At 39.1% G+C, this 24,844-nt stretch overlaps 1 long non-coding RNA gene across 1 annotated transcript in view; it reads right to left on the bottom strand.

Annotated features, from left to right (window-relative positions):
* Positions 1 to 18,040, bottom strand: part of LOC131875439 (uncharacterized) — a 77,037-nt gene extending 58,997 nt beyond the window's left edge. The window contains exons 1-2 of the long non-coding RNA XR_009372289.1: positions 17,462 to 18,040; positions 17,234 to 17,337 (exon numbers count right to left, since the gene is read on the bottom strand). This is a non-coding gene — a long non-coding RNA (uncharacterized LOC131875439). The remainder of the gene's footprint in view (positions 1 to 17,233; positions 17,338 to 17,461) is intronic.
* Positions 18,041 to 24,844: the final 6,804 nt, after the last annotated feature.

Below are 24,844 nucleotides of genomic sequence, written 5' to 3'. Positions count from 1 at the left end.
AGGACATCATTGCACCTGATGGAAGAGTGCTGGCGAACATCAGCGATGCGGCCATCAAAGAAGCCTTCAGGATCCCAGAGTATCATAACATTATGTACGTGACCAAGGACAAAGCTGATAGCATGTATCAAGACCACTTGGAGGAGTTTGACGCCATCGTTAATCATTCCTGGTTGGATAAGCCAAGGAAAGGCGCCTCCAAACTTCAAAGTAAGAGCTTGGTGAGAGCATACTTCAAAGAAGACATTGGAGACATGATCGTTCTGCTGAACAGGATAATGGGAAATCCTCAAGGTGCTCCATTCGAGCTTTGGATGTATTATTTCATTAATGAAATAATGAATGGAGTGAAAATGATAGACTAGGCCCGGATGATAAGTGACAACTTGGACAACTAGCTAAGGAACCTAGAAGCAAATAGGACCTTCTTCATGAGCTCGTACCTGTTTTATTCCTTGGCCAAAACCTACAGATATAGAGGTCTCACTTGCAGAGGGGAAGTGGGAAACAAAGAAACCAGTTTCCAGTCTATGATTGTTATCCCCAGCTCCACATGGAAGAAAATAACCATTTTAAAAGAGTGAATGATACCTTCCTCGTGTACATCACACGGACGTTGCAAGATGGACTGCACCAAAGACTCTCTCGAGATTCTATGGACTTCATCAGTAGATTTGGATATTGGTATATCCAATACCCGAAGTTCACCTACCTCAGAATTCAAGGGTTTACTGGGTCTCTCTATAAGCTTCCAACTTACCCTACCAACCGAGTTGTGTTACTCGAGGTTGTGAGGCAACTGGAGGGGTACATGACGATTCAAAGAGATAAAAAGAAGAAGGCAGGAACTTCCTCTCTCACCATTGGTAATGGGCTGGAAACATGCCCATCGTCACAAGCTGCTACGACTGCTGAGAAGGAGTTGGTTTGGTATCCCTTTTATCAGTAGAAGGCGAGGAAGAATTTTGATCCGTTCCGCAAAATAAAAAGGGTTGAAGGGATGACATTTGAGCACAGAGCTGATCTAGAAGATTATTGGGCTAATGTAGCCAATAGTTTCGAAATCAGGAAGAGATTTTGGTCGAGGATTCCCTTGAGCCTGGTAAGAGCGATGGAGATGTTTAGAGTTGCTGACCAAGTAGAGGACAGTCTTGAGCTTCAGCAGCCAGGCTTCCAAAAGATGAAGAATGAACCACTAGCCTTGATAGATTGGGCAGAGGGAGAGAAATTAAATCTAGCAGACCTCATGAGGTCGGTGGTTGAGTATTCTAGGTGGTGGACATCTAAAAGGACAAAGCAATTAAAGTCTAAAGGTGTGATCGTGACCTATGAATTGATGGGAGTAGATGACTCTTTGTCCTCCAACCCTTGTATCTCTGCAGGTAATGCCCGGAATTCAGAGAGTGTTGGGTCTCGGAAGAGGAAGGAGTTAGTTGGAAGCTCTAGAAAGGTCATAGGAAAGAATTTGTAGGGGAAAGGCGGGAATCCAACGAAGGTCATTCCATCCTAAGTGCCGCATCTATCGTACCTGATCAAAATGCAATCGAGGAGCAAGAGATGGACATATGTATGATTAATAATGAAGTGAGAGTGTCTTCTCCTTCGATCGAGGAAATAATGAAAGCAGTCGTCCAAAGTCTGAACAGAGAGCAAATTGAAACGCCTACATCTCCAGTAATCTTCTTGGATGGTATAGCTACGAACCCAGAAGGGACAGATGATGGGTTTGATCAGTATAACGTAGAGCAATCAACTATCCCTAATTGGCTAACGGAGAGGATAAAGGCTAAGGTCCCCAAGGAAGCCTATTCTGAAGAGATCACAGCAACATTTCTGGAGAAGGTGAATGAGCCAATCATAGCCAAACCGCCCAAGCCAGCCAGATAGTGTGGGATTCAGGACAGTTCAAATAGTCGTGCCGAAGGAAGGGAAAACTCGGGACAGTGTTGCCCCAGAGGACTACAAGATCACCACTATAGAGCTAGGTAAGCCCACCCAAGACCAAGAGGTCCGGTACTTTGATGACTCTTGTAACGCCCTGAAGGCAAGTTTAGCTCAAGAGAGAGAGAAGAGAAAGAAGGTTGAAGAAGAAAACCAGCAATGGAGAAAGTATGTTCTCCATCTTACCAGGCCACTTAACCATGAGATCCCGGTTACCCCTCCACAACCTCTTCAGCAGGAGTCTATGAAGGATTATGAGGATATGAAGGGCACGTTCACACAGGCCAAGGAGTGGATTTCAGATGCTTCAGCACGTGCTGATATACTAGTAGAAATTTTAGTGTCAGCACATGAGTCGGCCTCTTCGCTGGTCAATCGTATCCAGGACCTAGCTACCAATTGGGAGGACGTGGAGGAAATCCAAGATGAAATACTTCCGCATCTAAAAGTTATCTAAGGCTTGTCAAAGAGAAGTCTAGTGGATGCAAGTGTCATACAGGCCGGAGATAGGTATGACTTCAATACCTGGTATTATGCCTTGGTCACTTAGATTGAAGTTTTGAAGAAATCTGAGACTAAGTGCTTTGAGACAGAGGAGAGTGTCAAGGAGATCTTGAGCAAGGTGTTTCATGTAGCGTCTGAGATTTGGAAGAAAGAGAGTATAAGGGAGAAGCATTTGCAGGTAGAGAACCTGAGAGCCGGGATTCAGTCAAGCTTCTTCAAGGACTCAAGGATGATTGACAAGGGCGATCTTTCGAAGATTGCAAACTTTCTCTTCATCGATGAAAACTTTCTTGCCCAAGCGGTTGAGTGGGAAAGCATCCTTGCCACATGTACCGATGATGTGGACATCATCGACTTCCAAAATAGCAGCTTGCCAAGTGTCACTATGGAGGAGGTCAGGCTTATTGTGTCCAGGTACATCGAATCTGCGAAAGAGGGAAAGTGGACACTCACCTCAGTGAAATTAACAGTTGTGCCACATGTCACTTTCTTATTCATTAAGCTGATGATGTTTTGGGAAACCCTAATTAGGGATTATAGCTTTCAATCTTGGCCCTTGATCACTGTTTTGATCTCGGTCGTTCATTTATTTTTGAGAAACTATATAAGGTTACCTCCTCTCATTTGGAGAGTGAGGTTTTTGATGTATTGTTGCGTAAGGTCATTTCCAGATAATATATTGCATGTGCGCTTTCTTTTAAGGCTTTGTAATCCCTATTGTTTGAATGATTTGCATGGTTTCAATTTCCTCGACACTTAGTTAAAGTGAATTTAGATTTGCTTTCATTGTTGTTAATTTGAATGAAGGATTTGATAAGTGTCAATTGATGGTGTACCTCCGCTCATACTTTTGGTGAATGGATGATTTCCATTTCACCGTGTAAAGTTAATCTGAGCCCATCCTCTGTGCATCCCAACATCTTAATCACAAGCACAATCCATTGAAGATTGCACCAGCTTTGTGTAGTTGTCCCTAGTGTGGCGAAGCAAAGTTTGGTTTTCCCGAGAGCACCCAATTGATTCCGTCTACGGAATTCATAGGATTAGATTAGCTTTCCTAAACCCTATCTCTTTTCTCCTTTTTGAAAGTCTAAATCCCAGAAAATCTAAAAAAAAAAAAAGAGAGAGCCTAAAATTGCTAAATCCATCTAAGTCCAACAGTTCAAGACAGTTGTTAAATGTAGTCCCCCTTGAGATTTTCAACATACACTACTGAAGAAGCTATTTCACTAAAGTCGCTTGTTCGCACATATAGACCTTGGAATCAGTAGTGATTTTTCAAGAGAGGATAGAATACCTTCGGATATCCTATTCTAATGTTTGGTAGATGATAAAACAAATACCAATAGTAGGGTAGGCTGGAAGCTTATAGGGAGATCCGGAAAACCCCTGAATTCTGACATAGGTGAACTTCGGGTATTGAATATACCAATACCCGAATCTACTTATGAAGTCCATAGACTCTTGAGAGAGTCTCTGATGCAATCCACCCTGCAGTGCTCGTGTGATGTGCATCAAGAATGTGTCATTTACCCTCTTGAAATGAAACTTTTCTTCATGTGAAGTTGGGGATAACAATCATAGACAAGAAATTGATTCTCTTTATTTCCCACTTCCCCTCTACAAGTGAGACCTCTATATCTGTAGGTTCTAACCAGGGAATAGAACAAGTATGAGCTCATGTAAAAGGTCCTATCCACCTCCACATTCTCAGCTGGCTGTCCAAGTTATTGCTTATCATCCGAGCTCAGTCTATCATCTTGACTCCACTCATTATTTCATTTATGAAATAATACATCCAAGGCTCAAATGGAGCGCCTTGGGGATTACCCATTATCTTGTTCAACGGGACAATCATATCTCCAATATCCTCTTTGAAATATGCCCTTACCAAGCTCTTTTCTCTATAGTTTGGAGGCACCCTTCCTTGGCTTGTCCAGCCAGGAATGATTGATGATGGCATCGTACTCCTCCAAATGATCTTGATACATTCGATCAGCCTCATCCTTGGTCACGTATATAGCATTATGATATTCTGGAATTTTGAAAGCTTCCCTTATGGCCTCATCGTTGATGTTTGCCAACACTTCCATCTGGTGCGACAATATCCCTACTAACAAGGTTGTAGTGCCTAGCGCACTCAGCTACCAACTCTGTGCACTGCATGGTAGGGAGGAAGTCGGCAGCGTGCATGATACCACTCTTCATCATCTTTCGCGCGGTCACGGTAGGCACAAGGTTATCTAAGCCGAACATCCGCTTCTTGAACTCCCTCAAATTGTTATGCCCGAGGTTGGTATTGCTGATATTCTTCCATTTTGAGTTCATTCTTGATTCAAGAGGAGCATCCTTGTCTACTTGGAACTTCATCGTGCCTAAACTCTGCGAATAAACATGAAGCTTAAGTTAGAAATCAAAACTTAGATTAAAAATTCGAGGTTGCGAATGGCTAAGTGTTTGGAGTTTTTTTAATTTCATTTTCATACTTAGGCTTGTAAATGGAATTTTCACATGTAAACTCCCCAATCTAGGAAAATTTATGATTGCCATCCAAAAACCAAGTTTTATAGCTTTGAAAATCCTTATCCCATTTAGTCCAAAAATGATCTTTCTTACTGAAAATTTGGATAAATCCACAAAATCACTTCCAACGAATCTGGAAAACTCAGAAAATGTAACAAATCTGCATTTAAAACCAACTTCAACATTGAATGAATGAGAATAAGGCGAGAGGATAGAAGAAATTTCAAGAAAACTCAGAAAATTTGACGAATTTGCTTTCTATCAGCTGGTTCAACTCCAAAAATCTGCAGATATTTGATAAGAATGAAGTGGATAAATCAAAATTCCTTAAAAAACTCGCTCAACCTGCAAGAGATCACCTTGCAACACCTCCAATATATAAAATCTTCTTCGAAATGACCCTCAATCTGCAAAATAACTCTCAATGTTTCTCTTAGCTTGCTCAGAAAGTTCGAACTTTTGTGTGAGAATTAAGAAGTGAAGAATGTATTTGTAATGAAGTTCAAATCTGCAATTAGAAACACACAGATCTTTTCTAGTTCATGTTTCTAATTCAACCTCAGTCCATTGTATCCACAAAGAAAGTTTCTATTTTATACTTCAGTTGGCTTGTCATCTCCTTAAGTTCAAAATTCTTATTCTTGTGCAAATTTCTAAATTGATTTTAGTCTATATATCCGAACTTGATCTTTCAAATATCCTCCTAAAAACTTTCTAATTTGGGATTCAATTCGAGTTCCATGAAGATTTGGATGACATCACCAAAGAATCTTCCTTGTTCTCAATACTCTAACAAGTATTGGTTTAACCTTTGACTTAGGCGGACTTTTGAAGCATCTTTCTTGTTGCTTGGAGGGAGGACTTTTGCTTCACCAAGGATGGCAGACTTTTCTTCTTCCTCCAAGGCAGACTTTAGAGACTTGGCATCATGGAGGGCGGACTTTTCTTCTACCTCCAAGACTAGGGCGGACTTTTGAAAGACCACCACTTGGCATTTGAGAACTTCACGATCATGCTTGTTATCTCCTCACCCTAAGGCAGACTTTCTTGCCTTGAACACCTTTTCACTTTATCCATAGGGCGGACTTTTGGGAGACCACCATGGGCGAAGTTTTGGACTAGCTCCATCATGATGCTTGGGCGGAGTTTGGAGAGACATGCTTCAAGGCGAAGTTTTGTTTGCCTTAGACTATCCATAGGGCGGACTTTTGAAGGCACGGTAATTTCATGGAGGGCGGACTTTTGAGCCTTCACCAAGGATAGCGGACTTTAAAGACTCTTTGCATAAGGCGGAGTTTCATAGACATCATGACTCTTTGCCAGGGTGGACTTTTGGAAGGCCTCAAGAGGGCGGACTTTTAAGACCATCTAAGGCGGACTTTCATGACTCTTTGCATAGGGCGGAGTTTTCAATGACCACCAAGAGGGCAGACTTTTGAACTTGGCATCAAGGCAGAGTTTATCATGTTCACTTTTTAGGCTATGACCATGGCGGACTTATGAGTGGCTACCTCCAAGGTGGACTTTGAAGGCATCTCCACATAGGGCGGAGTTTCTCATGCTCTTTCCACAAGGCGGACTTTTCATCACTTGCCATAACACTCACCATCAATCATTAGCCAAAATTAGAAAAAAAAAAATTTTAAACTTCAAAATTCCACAATTTCTTCAATTTTAACCAAATCAACTTGAAATTTGGAATCCATACTCAAGCAAACCATCTGAAGTGTCATAACCCCTAAAATGTAGGAGTCATAAGTCCGTTTGAGAAAACCATGGTCAAAACAAAGTCTTGACACCCTTAGTGTGCTTAGAAAGTCCGAAGGACGAAGATTGCAATTGATTTGGGTCAATCTGGACAACTTTCTATTTATGGAAAAAATTTCTTTTTTAGATTTTCCTATTTTTAGGAAATTTCGTTTTTGGCACTTTAAGTGAGATCCCCGAAATGGCTATTTTTAGTAAGTTTTTCCTTTTTTTTAGGGATACTTGCTTTTTTCTAGTCTGGGGTTTGCACTTTTGACAAAGAGTTATGGTGAAAATGATCGAGAATATCACCTAAAATTCAAAATTTGATTCAAAATAATCAAGTCCCTAAATTTGTGGGATTTGAAAGGATTCAAGGGCATAATAATGGAAGACTTTAAAAGTTCAAGGTCATATGAGCAAAATTTGGTGAAGAATGAAGGGTTTCATTTTCTTGCAAAAATCTGATTTTAATGAGGAATGTTTCTCACAAAGTCCGCCTAGGATGAAGAGTTTGATCAAGTCCGCCATCTTACTAGGAGAGATTTCCCATTAAGTCTACCCTCATGTGGAGTGAATCACTTGAAGTCATCTTGGGATGCTTATGCTAAGGAAAAGGTTAAGTCCACCTAGGGTGAAGGACTCACTTGCATGACTTTGCTCAAGTCCGCCCTTCATGTGGAAAGAGTTTGATCAAGTCCGCCTTGATTTGGAGGAAACAAGATGAAGTCCACCTTAATTGGGAGGGAGAAGGCCAAATTCCGCTTGAGAAAGAGATGTGTTGAGGAGAAGTGGAGATGACGTCCACCCAAAAACTACACAGTTAAACCCTGATAGCAATATCATAGTTTGACTTGTTGTGGAAAATACCTCCTACTTATCAATTGATGAGCTAAAGGGGCTCTATAACGAATGGTTCATAAGGCACGACACTTGCTGAAGGTTTTGCCAATGGGGTTGCAAGCTAAGTGGGTTTAACCTTGGAGGGAACTCCGTGGTTAAGCGCGCTTGAGTTGGAGTAGTACTGGGATGGGTAACCTCCTGAGAAGTCCCAATGCTTCACCCCAATAAGCATCACCTAGATGCAACGAGTGCTAAGTGGAGCATTCATTCTCATTATATAAAGTAGTCAGTAGCTCCTAAATCAAATAATATAGATACATTGCTACCTCTGATCATACCTGAAGCCTCAATGACTGTGGCCTGGTGCTCTGCCTGGCGGTTATCAACCGCTACGAAGACTCTATGGGACTTGCCCATATCTCCAACTGTAACCTCTGATGTCGCCATCCTCTGATTTCCTGCCATCTGACCCTGAGGACACCCCCTCGCCATGTGCCCCATGGCTCCACATGTGAAACACACACCGCGTGCCTGAAACTGGACACCCTGAGGCCTAGAGAAAGGCTGTCCCCCTGTCTTGCTAGAACCACTGTACCCACCCTTGGAGGACTGCTGAGTTCTCGCCAGAGGTGTGTAAGGAACCTAAGATCGCTGATCTTGCCTCTAACCCTGAGACTGCCACTGCTTGGCCTTTGCGCCCTGCTGACTCTGCGGAGGCCTCTGCCTCTGGTTCTGCTGTGATTGCCGCGGAGGAGGGGGTTTGGAGAACCCCGATGTGTGTCTGTTATTACCCTTCCAATGGGGTTTCTGAAACCCGTATGTCTGGGGTATAGGGTTTCGGTTCTGGAACCGATCCCTTGTATCCTGTGGCCTGACCTGAATCTCCTCTACTATCAAGGCCTTCTCCATGGCAACTCGAAGGCTCCTTGGAGCGGCCATCCTCACTGGTCCTGCTATGCCGGCATTCAGCCCTCTAATAAAACGGTTGACGAGAAGCTTCTCGTCTTTCAGGGAGTCCACATATGGCAAGAGCTCGAAGAACTTGCTCTCGTACTGGGTCACTGAGAGACCCTTCTGCTGGAGGTCATGGAACTCATCTATCCTACGCTGTCTGTAATGCTCTGACAAGTACCTCTCCCTGAACCTCTCTCTAAAAATCTCCCATGTGAGGGTATCTGCAACTAAACCACACTTGTATTCCTCCTGTCTCCACCATGTGGAGGTCGTTCCTCTCAATAGGTGGACTGCTACAAGTGCCTTTAGATTGATCTCGTAGGAGCACAATGCAAAGCACCTATCTAGGCTCAAAAGCCAAGCCTTAGCTTCTACCCCGTCGGTAGATCCCCCAAAAGATGGTGGCTGGAGGCGCATAACCTCTCTGATTAGATCCCCTGGATCCTGACATGATCTCTCATGATACACTGGCTCTGCTACTGGAGGTGGTCCTGGTAGGTGGACGGACTCGGGCTCATGCCCAGCCTGACTCTCTACGGGATTAAGAGGTGGACTCCTACTCCATACCCTATCTGCCGATCTATGGCTACCTGAGTTTTGGTTTTCAACATGATGATCTCCTGCTGGAAGCCTATCCTGGACTATACCAATCAAGTTCTGGAGTGCTAATAAGATATCTCGGTTTGGGTCAACCGGCCGTTCGGGAGGAGCCTCTGGGTTCCTTTCCGGAACCGATTCCTCCCTATCGACCTCTTCGCGTGCCATGCGTACACGCCTAGGACCCCTCCCACGCTTGCGAGCTTGTCGCGTAGTCGGAGGCATCCTTATGAGAAAATAAAATAAAATGAATTAAATAAATAATTTTTCGAAGAAATATTTAATTAATTAATTAAAATTAAATATCATAAAAATTAATATAATATAATTAATTAAATAATTAAAGCGAAACGTAATGGAGAAAGGTTCCTAGTGTTGGAAACCTTGCTTTGATACCAAAATGTCATGCCCAAACTTTTGGGCACAAATAGAATAAATTTGTTTTTAGAAACATAACCTAATAACGCTAAGTTTGCTAAAATAATGCAGTATCAAGTCTTGTCTTAACTACGTTTGAATTCTTCTTCAACTAAAGTTAATTTAAACAACTATATCAAGTAAGCGGGATAATCTAAATTACATGCAGAAAATTAACTCTCCAAAGGATTTAATAATATCTCTGGTCAATTAATTTAGGGGTTTTTGCTTAAATGTATTTATTATTTATTAATTGATGAGATAATAATAAATCCTTTGGAGAGTTAATTTTCCGCATGTAATTTAGATTATCCCGCTTACTTGATATAGTTGTTTAAATTAACTTTAGTTGTTTAAATTAACTTTAGTTGAAGAAAAATTCAAATGTAGTTAAGACAGGACTTGATACTGCATTATTTTAGCAAACTTAGCGTTATTAGGTTATGTTTTTAAAAAAAAAATTATTCCGTTTGTGCCCAAAAGTTTGGGCATGACATACTGGGATGGGTAACCTCCTGAGAAGTCCCAATGCTTCACCCCTATGAGCATTACCTAGATGCAACGAGTGCTAAGTGGAGCATTCATTCTCATTAGAGATGGATTCTTGTGAACCACTACTCATGAAACATGGGTCAATGAGTTTGACTCAAAAACTACACAATTGAACCCTGATAACAATATCATAGTTTGACTTGTTGTGGAAAATACCTCCTACTTATCAATTGATGAGCTAAAGGGGTTCTATAATAAATGGTTCATAAGGCACAACACTTGCTAAAGGTTTTGCAAATGGGGTTGCAAGTTGAGTGGGTTTAACCTTGGAGGGAACTCCGTAGCGTGCTTGAGTTGGAGTAGTACTGGGATGGGTGACCTCCCGGGAAGTCCCAATGCTTCACCCCTGTGACCATCACCTAGATGCAATGAGTGCTAAGTGGATCATTCATTCTCATGAGAGATGGGTTCTTGTGAACCACTACTCACGAAACATGGGTCAATGAGTTTGACTCAAAAACTACACAGTGGAACTCTGATAGCAATATCATAGTTTAACTTGCTATGGAATATCTCCTACTTATCAATAGTTACAGTCCAATAAAAACACATTGACAAAGGAAATTCATTGCATGTTGAAGGTGAATTTAACTATGCCATGACAATGATAAAGATAGAGAAATTTCAATGATAATGGCAATGTTATGGTGTTCTAGCCTTCATGGTAGTGGCAGTCCTCATGACCAAAAGACAGTCTCATTTTGAGTGATTAGGCATTATTTCCACATAATAAGGCGCTATATGCAAGGCATGGTGAGAAGATGATAGTTAGGGAAGGCTAAGTGATGAGGACCGTTTTGATAGACTCCAAGATAGCATAGTTGAGGGGACAACCTAGGACACAATCATATAGACAATACATCGAACACAGAAGAGAAGACCAAGGGGACAACCTAGGACACAATCATATAGACAATACACTGAACACAGAAGAGAAGACCATGAATCATGAAAAGACAATTTAGTGGCAGTTAAGGTGAGATTTTATCATGAATTCCATGTGACAGTGATCTCATGAGTTAAAGACAATCATTCCAAATGATAAAAGACAGATGCAAGTTGCAGACAGTCAAAGAGGATAGGAGAGGTCAATGACAAAATAAGAGGCCAAAAGTCTTCATTGCATGATACTCACCATGGTATGAACTATTACAAAGCAAAGGTGAAAAAGCTGAATCTTTTAAGAGGTGAAAGAGATGGTGCTAAAGGCAATCAAAATAATAAAAAGAAGATAGAAATAGTAAGCTGGGTATGACAGTAAATTAGGCAGTCATGTGCAAATTAGGTGGGACAGTAATGAAGAACAAAATAAAGAAACAATCAAAGGGCAGTAAACTGAGCGACATGACATTTGACAATGTAAAGACATGGCATAGAGCATAGACGTGGCATAGAACCATTGTTGAAGGACATTTGTGAAGTCAAATTGATGAATTGATGTGGTCAATGAGTGGATATTGCTAATAGCATGTGGTGATGCTACAAGAAGATGACAGTTCAGAGGATAGCATGCAAGTCAGACAAGAAAGACAACAAATTTCTAACCTCCTATCCGATGTTTGTTCAAAAACAAAAGAATAAAAACAGTCCCCACAGTCTTGCATACTGACAAGGACAGTATTGAATCCTCTTAACAAGGAATGTTAAAATATGAGAGTAATGCATGGTACTTGGCAAGACATGGTTTACAAGATTAAAATTTAATTTGTTTATCATAATAGAAAGGACACAAAGTGGCGGTCATTTAACAAGCATATGATATGGATGGTGGCAACTACAAAATAATTTTAAAAATGACAAAGACAGTCATGAAGCTAAGAGGTAGCTACATAAAAATCTCCCAAACATAGTCATGAAGACCTACTAAGGACATTTCCAGTCACAGTCATGGGACATGAAGCATGATGCAAGCCAACATAAAAAGAGAATAAAGAATCATTGAAAAGGACTTACAAGCTCTGGACATCCACATATTGTGACAGTCATCAAAGAAAGCAAGATGCATAACAGTACAAAAGGGCAGGAGTCAATAAGGTTAGAAGAATAATAAGATTCATATAAGCTTTATTGTGGTTGAAGGAAAAGTTATTAAAAGGATTGCTCCGCATGATAGTCATGAACAGGGTACGGACATCCATCAAATTGCATAGATGATAGAAGACTTTCATTGGATGTTGTGGTTGCTACTTCCCTTGTAGATGTATATGCAAAAATTAAAGAGTCACTTGACAGCATGTGTGCATGAATCTGTGAGTCCCTTGGGAGTTGAAGAAAACAGAGGTTCCATAGATGAAAGCCATGGGGCAAGTCCTTGAAGATAAAGCCACTAGTAGCAGGTTAGACACAGATCAACAAAAGGAGCCTATCAACATAGCTCACTGGTCTAGGTCAGCATACAGTGAAAAAAATTCAAATGGACAGTATTGAGAAAGAATGTCATGGAGATAAAAAGGGTAGAAGATTGTGGAAACAAAATATTAGTACCCTGCCAATTCTTGTCATTGTCATAAACCTATTAAGAGTCTATATACCTTCAAGTGACAGTCATCAAGTTTTAGAGATAACAAAGAGCAAGCATATGGTGTTAAAATCCTGTCATATCAGGGTTAGAGGTGTGGACAGTCATATAATAAGAAACATTTTTCAGGGAAAGAAAGTTAGAGGTAGAAGACCAATGAATTATTAGAAGGCATGAACAAATTGAGACAGTAGACAGTCTTCTTGGTTAAGTAATGAGTATCTTGATGAGGGAGTCATGTTATGGATGAAGAACACACAGTCATGAACAGTGCATAAAATGGGTATAGAGTTTATCTTTTGAAGACATTCCTTATTGTTGTCAAGGTCCTTTAGTTTTGTTTGGGATATGGAGAACTTGTAAAATGTCAAGACCTTTGTCAAAGATCCTGCTGCTACTTAAATTGAGGGAATAGTATACATCACTAACAAAGATCACTATGACAACCCTTAGAGAGCTATAGGACAGTGAGAAAAAAAAAATGACGGTGGACAACATGAAGACTAGCATAAGTCAAGGGTATACTAAGCAATGTATAAGTCAATGAATGAAAAATGTTGAAAGTTGAAACATGTCTAAAGACATCCCATGCCTAGGAGGTCTTCCATACACTCCAAACCTTCTTTACACATGCCCTATGACCATGTGAAGAGGTTGAAAACAGTTGGATGATTAAAAATCAGTTATGCAACATGTGGAGAGGGTATAGGGCAAGTTGGTAACTTGTTCAAGTGGTTGAGGAGTTTGAGGAGGCAGTTTTGACCCAGTTAGAGCTAGTTGAGAGCATCTAGGAGCTAATTGAGGGGCACCATCAATGGATGGGTCAAAACAGGAGACCTTTCTTCATTCTTCCATCATTTTGGAGTACTTTTGGGGCCTCAAAAGTTGGGACACATTAGTTGGATGCCAAAGGAGGAGTTGACCAAGCAAATTGATGTATCACTTGTCTTTCTTTCTCAAGCACATGTTCCTTTATTGTTGCAAGCTGTTGCATTGCATAAAAAAAATCATTAGACTTCCTTTTGTAGTTAGTTATTGCATTTTTTATAAAGGATTGTAACCAAAAACAAGGTTCTCTCACATATACCTTCTATCATAACTCATCATAACTCAGTTTTAGACTGAGAAGCAAACATTTCAAACCTGTATAGTTGTTCGAAGCACCTTTTAATCAATAAAGATAGACTATTTTACCTTCTTAGAGCTGTTACATTGTGTGAAAAATCTTCAAGATAGTTAAAGTAATCTTGTGATGATGTCTTTTTTCTGCTTGACTTCTATCCTATTTTCACTGCCTTTATGCAGAAGAATATGTATTTTGCAGGTCATAGCTTGTGTTTAACCAATTAAGGGCAGAATTTAAGTTGTGATAACAAGTACCATTCCTTAAAATTCTCTTTCTACTCTATTTCAAACAAAATTATACTAAGGTTGTATCCACTTGAAATAATTTTATGAATGTGGTTAAATGTCTGATTCCAAAATGAGTAGATTTTAAGATAGATTAGAAATAGAGGTGTATGTCCTTGACATGGAAGATAAAATAGCACTGTGTGCATACTTTAATATGCATGCATAAAACAAATAAAGAAAGAGGGGGTATTTTCGTTGACCTAGAAGATAAAATAATATTATGTGCATATTTCAAAATATATACATATATAACATTGTAGGTCAATGCTCTTTTATGTGTTTCAATATTAGGATAAAAAATCATGCAAGCAATAAACATATCAGTTCCTGCTTTCATTGTGTTAGGCTTGAAAGTGAGCTAACAAGAGCTTAATCAGAGCAGGTCATGGTAAATGGGGACATCATGCCATCTCCCTAATGGGAAATGCAAGTCCAACAATGGGGTCGTGGCCCCTACATGAGACCCAGCCTCTCACTATGGAACTGACCCGCTCCCTCTACCTGCTAAATGGTGTTGACCTTCTCCTTAAAAAAAAGAGTATAGATATAGCCTTCCTACCTTAACCCTAGCCTCCTTGACCCCTCTTTCATGATGTGGCATAGAACACCATCTTCACCATCATCCTCTAGGGGTGGCACCTGATCCACAATCACCTAGCTGATGGGAAATGAATGAAAAATTTAAAAAAAAATAATAATGATAAAAGGATAACATACTCAACCACACTCCTATGTCATGGTGGACTTTGTCTTTTCAATTCCCCACTTCGCTTGCTATAACTTACAGTCTCAATGAGGGTTCTTGCGAGCCCTGTTTTCTATTCTATTAAAATTATAAACACACAAGATAAAGAACTCGAGCCTTGCAGAGGAGAGAAAGTAAAGAAATGAGGAAAGGTAAATAATAAATATTAGGGCTTTTTTAGCTTATGGTGATAACATCATCCCTTGTAAGACAGAAGTCTGCCTTATCTATCTTTTGGATAGTGGCGTGGTGGGTCTCCCCTCCTGAGCACATTGCTTGTCCTATGTGCTAGATGCTTATATAGGACTAAAACTAGCATACCTATATTTTTTTTTTAAATATGTAAAAGGTGCTGAGAGATAATAAAAGAACTCAAAAATTTATGCTATAACTTAGAGTCTCAATGAGGGTTCTTGTGAGCCCTGTTTTCTATTCTATTAAAATTATAAACACACAAGATAAAGAACTCGAGCCCTGCAGAGGATAGAAAGTAAAGAAATGAGGAAAGGTAACTAATAAATATTAGGGCTTTTTTTGCTTATGGTGATAACATCACCCCTTGTAAGACAGAAGTCTGCCTTATCTATCTTTTGGTTAGTGGCCTGGTGGATCTTCCCTCCTGAGCACATTGCTTGTCCTATGTGCTAGATGCTTATAGCTATAGGACTAAAACTAGCATTCCTATATTTTTTTTAAAATTATGTAAAAGATGCTGAGAGATAATAAAAGAACTCAAAGAATTTATGTCTTCAAAGAAAATAGATTATTATGCATTCATAAGAAGACAGTAATCATGGTTGTCCTTCATCGTTCATTAGACTACCCAAAAACACAAAATAAATAATTTAAAATATAATATTATTCAATTTATACTAATAATTAATATTTTTTTCTGTAAAATGTTTTTATACATAAATTCTCTTAAAAATGATGTATACCAATAATATTTGTCACTTGTTCAATATGGTTATATTGTAAAAGGCAATGCATGAATAAGTAAATTGCAATAACAAAACCATGTGTATCTATTTCTTATAAGTAATAATGAATATGAATTGTTAATCTTGGCGGTACTCTGCAAGCTCTCATGTTATAAAGTTGCCGATGCCCTTCATTATTAAAAAGTTTCTTGAGTTGGTGACCGTTTGGACTCTCACAAAGAAATTCTTTTATTGGTGATGCTGCAGGTTTTGTTATTGGAAAGAATCTGAGATTTCTCCCTGTTAATTTTAACACTTTCAGATTGACATAACTTAGAATTTAGACTTAGTTTCTAATTAGTTTGTTTAACTGAAAGAAAATGACAATATAGAAATGAACAAATTGAGAGCAATTCACAGTTACCCTGGGAAAACCTCCTAGGAGGAAAAACCCAGCCAGAAAAGATCCTTAGATCTGATTATGGATTATAGTTATGTAATCATTACAACACTTATCTCATGTATTTGCAGGTTCAGATGTTGCTGTCCAAGAGGTATGAGGTGACTGCCTTCAACATTCACTTGCTGTCATATGAAGAATAGATGCTGCTGCTCCCTTCTCCAGATTGTAGGCTTTTAAGGGATTTGCTGTGTATGACCTAGATGGCAGTCCTTCAAACAGTTCACTTTGTATACATAAATGACTGTCCTTCAAGTAATTCGCTGGATATGTATGAATGGTAGATCTCCAATCAGTTTGCTGTGCATACACTGAATGTTGCCAATACCTTAAGATGAATTTCGCACCTCCTAATGGTGGATGAGGGTTGCTGTAATTGTAGATGACTGAAGTTCGCACTTATGCAAGCATAAGGATTTTCGCATAAGATAAGGGAGCTCACTTGACTTGGATGGATAACAATGAATCTTAATCTTTATTTATATGAGGAGCGAAACCCCTTAGCTAGGTCGGCTTTCCCAAATAATTAAGTTTTAATTATTTCCTTTTAATTGCCTTTATTTAATAGGGTCGGCCCTATTGGACAGCACGTTCAATGTTTGGGTTGATGTGTGGGTTGTAGCGTGAGGGATAGGGCCACGTTTGAGGGAAAAGGGGCCAGCCCCTTTTTGGGCGGATTCCAATGTTGCCCAAGGCAATATGAATCCACCCTTCCCTAATTAATATCAACACTCCCTTCATTGGATCTCATTCTTCAGACCATTTACAGGTCAGATTCTATTTTTTGTTCTTGGGCTATAAACTAAGTTTTTGAGGGCTTCTGCAAACCTTTTAATATCATTTTTCTTTCCCATAATTTGGAGGCACGCATGTAGTTGGGTATCAGTGATTTGTAGGAAGAAAATGCAGATTTACAAGCATATGTTGAACGAATAAGAAAGGAATTAATAAGCTATGAAAGCTTAAATGTCATGAGATTAAAAAATGAAGATTTGAGACAGCCTCCAGAGGCTTTAAATCAGCACTTGTCTGTATTTGATACCATAAATTTATATGCCGAAAATAAAAAATCCCTAGTGGACTTAGTTGTGAAGACTTACTTCGCAACGACTTTTTTATGAATGGTCCTTTCTTCCGCTGGCTGTGGATTAAAATGCAGAATACTGGAGTTGTTGCTTCTCAATTCAAATTTGTGCTTGAAATCCTGTCATATAATGCTAAAGTGTATTAAGCATGGGATTGATGCAAATCTTCCTGTGTTAAGGTCTTAATAAATGAGTTGATGATGGATCGCAAATACTACAAAAAAAGCTCAAAAAACGTCATACCTGAAACTATGTTTGTAAGTTGTGCCTCTCTATGATAAATCACTGGTATCCGATGTCTATAATAGAAGACCTGGACCCTGAAATTGCCTCTGAAACTGTGAAGTCAGTCTTCAAAATCCTTGATGGGCAGACATCGATGGAGCGAGAAGATCCAGGAGCATTCAACTTTTAGGTCGTCAGATATTCTGTAGCACGACGCCCAGGGAATTCAAGAGCTTTTGGCAATGTTGATGAGAAAATATGAGTAATGTCTCTTCTTTAAATAAAAATCTACATGCAATTGAGTAAAACTGATATAGAAAGTTGCCTCTAATATACAGCGATTTTAAAACAAAAAATCATTGTGCTTTTGTTTTTTAACATATTTGCACGTAATATCCTCCTCGACTTCCAAAAAACAACTTTGTGAAAGACATCCGGACGAAAACGGTATATATACAGGCCAGTTCACCACATTTGCTGTGTCTGTGCACAGGGAGATGACAGTGCCTTGGATAGGCTGTAGCATAAGAAAAAACAGAAATTGGACAATCATTTCCTGTCATGAATGCGAACATTTTAAGTATCGTACTTTCCAGATTGTGGATAAAGAATGTAATTTTAAATTGGAATATGCTGATGAAACAATTTGGGATTTTTAGTTCCGTAAAAGAAGAAAAAAAAATTTCCAATGTTATTATATTTATTAGTTTTCAGCCGCCAAACTCTCCAGCCTAATTTAAATGATTTTTAAATAAAAATAATGGTTGGGTTTTCTTTTCTTTAATATTTTGAAATAAAAAATTGTATTCATATATATTATATAATAATATAATAACTAGTATACTTTAAAATTTATTATTTATCAAAAAACAAAAACGTAAAATAATGCTAGACGATATCATATAATTGTCTTGCATGTTTTTTAGTTGTCAAGAAGGACATGAAGCTGAATAATGTTACATTCTTTCACTCTCATTAAAGATGTAACAGTTTCATATACTTAGAGACTAAGTCACCGCGTTCGAGTTCGAGTTTGAATTCGTCAACAATAAAATTTGGATGAAATTCGAAAAAAAAAATCATCATTAAATTTGCTTTATATAAATTTAATTTTTTTAAAAATATAATAATATATCTAAAAAATATCAAAATAAATAATAATAAATTTGTTTAATTTAATTTATATAGTTTAATTTAAATTTGTCAATTTTTATATATAAATAATTAAAAATTTGAATACTCGTTCATGGTTCCCTAGGGTTAATCATGTGTGCAGTGTTCATGATTTTGTTGAAGTGAGTTGGTCAAAACCCAAGAGGGGTTGGCTGAAGATTAACTTTGATGGGACCTCAAGGGGGAATTTGGGCACTTCAGGTGCGAGGTGTGTGGTCTGTAATGATGAGGGGAAGATTCTCTTCACGAGTGCTAAAAGATTAAAGGATGGAACTAATAATGAAGTGGAGGTTCAAGCGGCATTGTTAGTTATTGACTTGGTAGTGAACATGAAGGCTACCAAAGTCCACTTGGAGGGGGATTCCCAAGTGGTGGTTAATGCTCAGGTGGCACCCCGTGCTAGAAATTGAATAAGTTCACAAATATTATTTGTGCAAAATTAAAATCCTTCCAAGATTTTTGTATCTCCCATGTTAAACGAAGTGGCAATGCCATTGCTAATGGCATGTCCAACGTGGCGTGTGAGCTATCCAAAGGTAAGGTGAGGTGGTGGGATAGTAATGATAGCATTGTGCGATGGAGTTAAGATAGCTTGCCAAGTACAATACTTCTGCAAATTTGATGTGTGACTTGTGGCTTGCTTTTTATCCAAAGCGTTGAGTGTGGTTCGTGTTTATGGGCATTTAATGTGGAATGTTTTTTGAAATGGCGACGGTTGTGGAGCATGCCTTCTTTATTGCTAAAATTGGTATTTTTGATCATTTAATGTGGTTGTCGGACGAGTTTGGTGGGGAAGAATACGATTTTTTAGCAGAGCTAGATGGTTTTGAGGGGCCACCAGCATGGAAGCAAATTTTACTCTGAAATCTTTGAAGCTAATGTCGGCTTTCTGGGGTCTTGTTCATGCAAAGAGGCTCGAGAATATGTTTTTGGCAAAGGACCCTCTATTCTTGAAAGCGGTTCAACTAGTTCTTGGTGAGGAGGTGGTGGTAATTGGCCATAGATATCGTTCGAGGGTTGATATCTATTCCCTCATCATGGCTCGGGGACTAGACTTAGGTCATTCATGCGAGGAGGTTAGGAAGGTGATGAGGAAGATTGTTTCGAGTGCATATCTGTTAAACTTGGAGTCTTTGTTGGAATGGGTTGTTCTGGGTTAGGGCTTCAATGTCTTTGAAGGCATTCCAGAGAATAATGTTGAGCTCCAGGGTAGACACTCGCGAATTTCATTTTTGCGACGTCATGAGGAGGTCAAAGCCCAGTCCCGAGATGACGTGAGGCAAGGGTGGGAGGGTCTGGTAGTCTACATTGAGATAATGGAGCTGGAATAAATTATCAAACAAGCGGGTGAGGAGGTTAGGATGGTGGATGAGGTGCAAAGAAGGAGGTTGATCACCAGATAGCTCTCTACAGAGTTGGCAAGACAAGTCGAGTTGGGCAGGGTGGTGCGTAGTTTGAACGGAGGATGCATCATGCTCACATAATGTTGCTCATGAATGAGAATCATGGCGAACAGTGGTACGAGCCTTGGTACAAAATCTTTTGTTTTAAATTATCTCGTGTTTCTTTTTTCTGATGAACAGTTTATGCCATTTTGGCACATTGTAATTGAACATACTTTTTACAGTGGGGATGGGGGAGGTTTTTTTTGTTTTAGTTTGATGAACAACATGGTTTTGATAGGGTGGTTTGGAGTTCAGATGGTGGTTTTGCGTGGATGATGGTTTAGCATGTACTATCTTTTATATTTTTTGGGGCAAATTAAAGTTTCTTTAATTTTAACATTTGTATTCTTCTCTCAAATGACTCGTCGCTACTGCTCCTGAAAAACCCTACTCTCTTTATTGCTTCTGGAGCTTCCACCCATGCCCATGTTGCTTCATCGACCCCGACGGGTCAAACATCCAACCTTCAACCACTAATGGAAAACTGCATGGCCAAGGTTGCAGCTGTCTACAAACCCTATTGACACAAAGGCATAGCGTTAACCTTACGCGGCCCTAATACCTCTCGAGGGCAACAATGAACTGACCATCCGTTGACAACAAAAACCTTTGCATGATATCCTGCAAATTTTAAATGATTTTTTTGAATTCCATACGTTTTTCATGAGTTCACCAAATTTCGAACCAGAAGTCAAAAATTCGGCGAACACAGTGACTAAGCTTAGAGACAAGTGCCAATGATTCTATTTTATTCAGTAATAAAATAATACTTATAGAGAAATTGAAACATGCATGCATTTATCTGTCATTTACACGTCAAATTTATTCAAAACCAATTTTTTGTTTGCGGATATTTGTATGTCATTGTAAATGCCTCTCGACATAATTATATATTAATATTATAATATATAAAAATTATTAATTTTAATTGTCAATATATTAGATTTATGCAAGAGGTGTAACACTACAATGACACCCAAAAAAGTAAAATGTAAGAAAAATAAAACACCATAAAATCAGTTTCTTTTTTATTTTTATTGAATAAAAAATAAAAAAAATTAAAAAACCAAAAATCCAATTCGTCGAAGTGCCACCAGCTTATTTTCTTGCTTTTAAAACTTTAAAATAAATTAAACATTAAATTAAGATACTTATAGACCATAAATTAAGAAAATTGAAACTTTCTTTATTTTTAAAGTAAATTTTTAGTTTTTAATTTAAATTTAAATACATAATTAAAAAATAATATACCTTAATTTTTCAAAAATTAAAGTCATTTCAGAGCGGAGCGAAATGGCGGCACTGGATGGCAGCAAGATCGACACTGGTGATAGGAGCATGGTTACTGATGTGTGCTATTCTGGCGCTCAATATTCGAAGGTTAGATCTTGGAGTGATGAAGCAGACATTGCTTTCCCCATCGAGACAGGTAGATTTCAGGTTGTTCAGAAACTGATTAATACTAGGAAAACAGATATGGTCTAGTGCAACAGACATTCTAGACCGCGGTTAAACTTTGGAAATCCTTACTCAAATGGCAACCAGTGCCCTATTGATTCGCATAAGTGGAAGGATAATGGTTTCATTTGGAATAACAAAGGTTGGTTTTGTAAGGCTAAACATCCCGCATCCGAGGCTCCCCGAAACTAGTATCCACTGCCTGAACCTAGCATTTTCGGTGTGGCACCCGAGAGAGGCAATCCTCACACTGACTCTTATTTGGTTCCCCCGATTAATCATGGTAATCCCCAAAAGCAGAATGGGCACTTCAGACAATACAACTCAAGGGCAGACCAAGCTAGGTTCTGGAGATCCAATTTTCGCCCTAACAATCAGAACCCTTGGTTGAGCCACAAAAGACGCCCTGACTTTCGAAGAGCAGCCTCCCTCCCTCAACGACCCCGTTTTCATAAACCGGTAAGAAAAACCTCAAGACCCACCATCTTTTTGGATGAGAATAAAATTAATTCTACTAGGTCAAATTTGCTTGAGTCTTTCCTTTTCATCAAGTGGGGTGGTGGAAGGCAGGTTAAGAATAACTTTGAATCCTGATGTAGAGCGCAGTGGGGTAAGGATATTAACATTAATATCCTCTCGAATGATTTATATATGATTGAATTTATGAGCAATAAGGATAAATGGCAAGCAAAAAATAAAGGTCAATACATCTTAGATGGCATTGAATTTCACACCATTAATTGGTAGCCCAATTTCAACCCCCGAACGTATGTACTTCCAGACAACAAGGTATTGATAAGACTATATAATTGTCCCTCAAATTATTGGCACATTGATGTCATCAAGGATATATGCAAAGACCTTGGCACCTTTGTATTGGCAGATGATATCTTGGACGATAAATTATGGGGAAGCTTCCTCATAATTTGTATTAGCACGGATCAAATCACCAAGATTCCCAACGAAGTCAAAATTATTGGGGCAGGGAAGATCTGGATCCAAAAGATTGATAGAGAAGATCAACTGCATATTTGTCCTAAATGTTTTTCCTTAGATCATACCGGTATTAGTTGTGATGTTTTGGCTATGATACAGCGAAGTTATTCCTGTATGCAATCTCCTATTGAGGTAAATCTGCAACCGGAACCTTCTATTGCCTTTGACACCGAGGAAGCTATTTGCAACAACACTCTTGACAATGAGAATGTTCCACTGATGTAAGTAACCCCTTTGATCATAATTCCTCCCTCCTCTGGTCAACGCAAGAGTCAACAAGATCTTCTCACACTTTTGGAGAAGACCAAAACCCTACAGGAAGATATTGAACCCAAGTTAGTAGATTCACTTCCACCCTCCCCCTGTGTGCCCAGGAATCAACTGGTAATTGAAGATGGAAATCTTCACTCTCAGATTATGGAGACTGGCACTTTGAGGGAGATGGGAGGACAGATCTGTTCCTTGACAGGCATTGAGCTGGAAGATGGTGAAATTGAAACCTCTGCCGCAGAGGGGGAGGAAGACTTTGAATCGGACTCGGATCTTATACTGGAGGGTACTCCAAAAGGTTTTGGTAAATCAGATTTAACTATTGACAAACCTAATTTTAAGCCAAAAGGTGTGCGGGGGCGCAAGTCCAAAAAATTTATGCTTGAAGTGGCTGGTGTTGCCTGTGGTCAAACCAACTTAATTTAGGGAAGGGAAATACCCTTCCCCAGGAGCAATGAAACTTCTATCTTGGAATGTCAGGGGTTGCTTGATTAAGCACTAGATTGATGACACTAAAGGAGATATTTGGCTACTTCAGGAAACTAAATGGAGCATGGCTTAGACTGCTGCTAAAATGAGAGTTTGGAAACAATGGAATGGGCTTTTTAGGCAATCGGTTGGAGCCTCTGGTGGCTTGGGTATCATTTGGAACCCCATGAATGTTAAGATCTCACTTGTAGGGGAAGATAAGTATTGGCAACACTGCTCGGTTACCATTCTTGGAATGAATGAGAATTTCGATCTTTTCAATGTGTACAAACCATCTACTGCCAGTGATAAACAAGCTCTCTGGGCTCTCTTATCCAACAAACTAAATAGTATTACCGATGGTAATTGCGTGGTAGCCGGGGACTTCAATACGACCCTCTCTGACACTGAGAAAAGTGGGGGTATTCAGAGAACTGGTATGTCCCAAAAGGATTTTTTAGATTTTGTTGAGCAGAATCACCTTTTAGACATTGTTCCAAAAAATGGTATTTTCACATGGACGAATCGGAGAGCAGGTTTTACTAATATTGTTGAACGACTTGACTAGTTTCTTGTCTCTGGTGAGTGGTTAGGACAAAATTTAGCCTTAGAATTGTTGATTCTCCTGCTTATCGGATCATATCACTACCCGATCCGTCTAGAGGTCGCCTTGGGTCAAGCGGAGGGGGGCACCCCATTTCGATTTGAGAAAATGCGGTTTAGAGTGCCTGAACTATATAACCTTATAGCTGCTTGGTGGAATGAACTAGTTTTGGGGAATTATTCGAGACTTCTCATTCTCAATAAAAATCTCAAGTATATTAAGGTCAAGATCAAAGAATGGAATAAGAGCCATTTCAAGAATATTCATATGGAGAAATTAAGAATTAAGGTTGAACTGGCAGACTTAACCAGCTTTGTTATCGCTTCTGGAATGACTGAGGATCTATTTATCAAAGAAAATTCTCTCAAAGTCTAACCTAAATGAAATCCTTCGGTGTGAGGAAATTCACTGGTGTCAAAAATCAAGGGAGTTATGGCTTAAGGAAGGTGACAAAAACACCAAATTCTTCCATCACTCGGCCATTGCCTATCGAAATAGAAACAAAATATCAGAGATTATGAGACTGGACGGAGTTACTGTCAGGAATTATGAGGACATTGCACATGAAGTTGTAAGATTCTTTAACTCTTTGTTGAACAGGGTCCATCAGATCGATCATGAAGAAAGAGCCAAAATTCTGAACTCAATCCCATCTGTTATATCTGGTGGTCAAAATACAACTCTTTGTACTCCTATTTCAATTGATGAGGTAAGGATTACCACCTTCTAGCTAAAACCGGATAAGACTCCTGGCCCAGATGGCTTCCCTATTGCATTCTTTCATTATTTCTGAGATATCATTGCTCGAGATCTACATCTTGCAGTAGAAGAATCAAGAAAGAAGAAGACTATGTTAGGGGCTTTCAATCACACCTTTTTGACTCTAATTCCGAAGAAGCAAAATCCACAACAGATGAGTGACTTTAGGCTCATTGCTCTATGCAACACTGTATATATGATTGTAACAAAGATCATAGCTAACAAATT

This window comes from Cryptomeria japonica, chromosome 4 (assembly GCF_030272615.1).
Source record: "Cryptomeria japonica chromosome 4, Sugi_1.0, whole genome shotgun sequence".
In the NCBI taxonomy this organism is placed as follows: Eukaryota; Viridiplantae; Streptophyta; class Pinopsida; order Cupressales; family Cupressaceae; genus Cryptomeria; species Cryptomeria japonica.
This window is presented reverse-complemented; position numbering and strand designations above follow the sequence as displayed.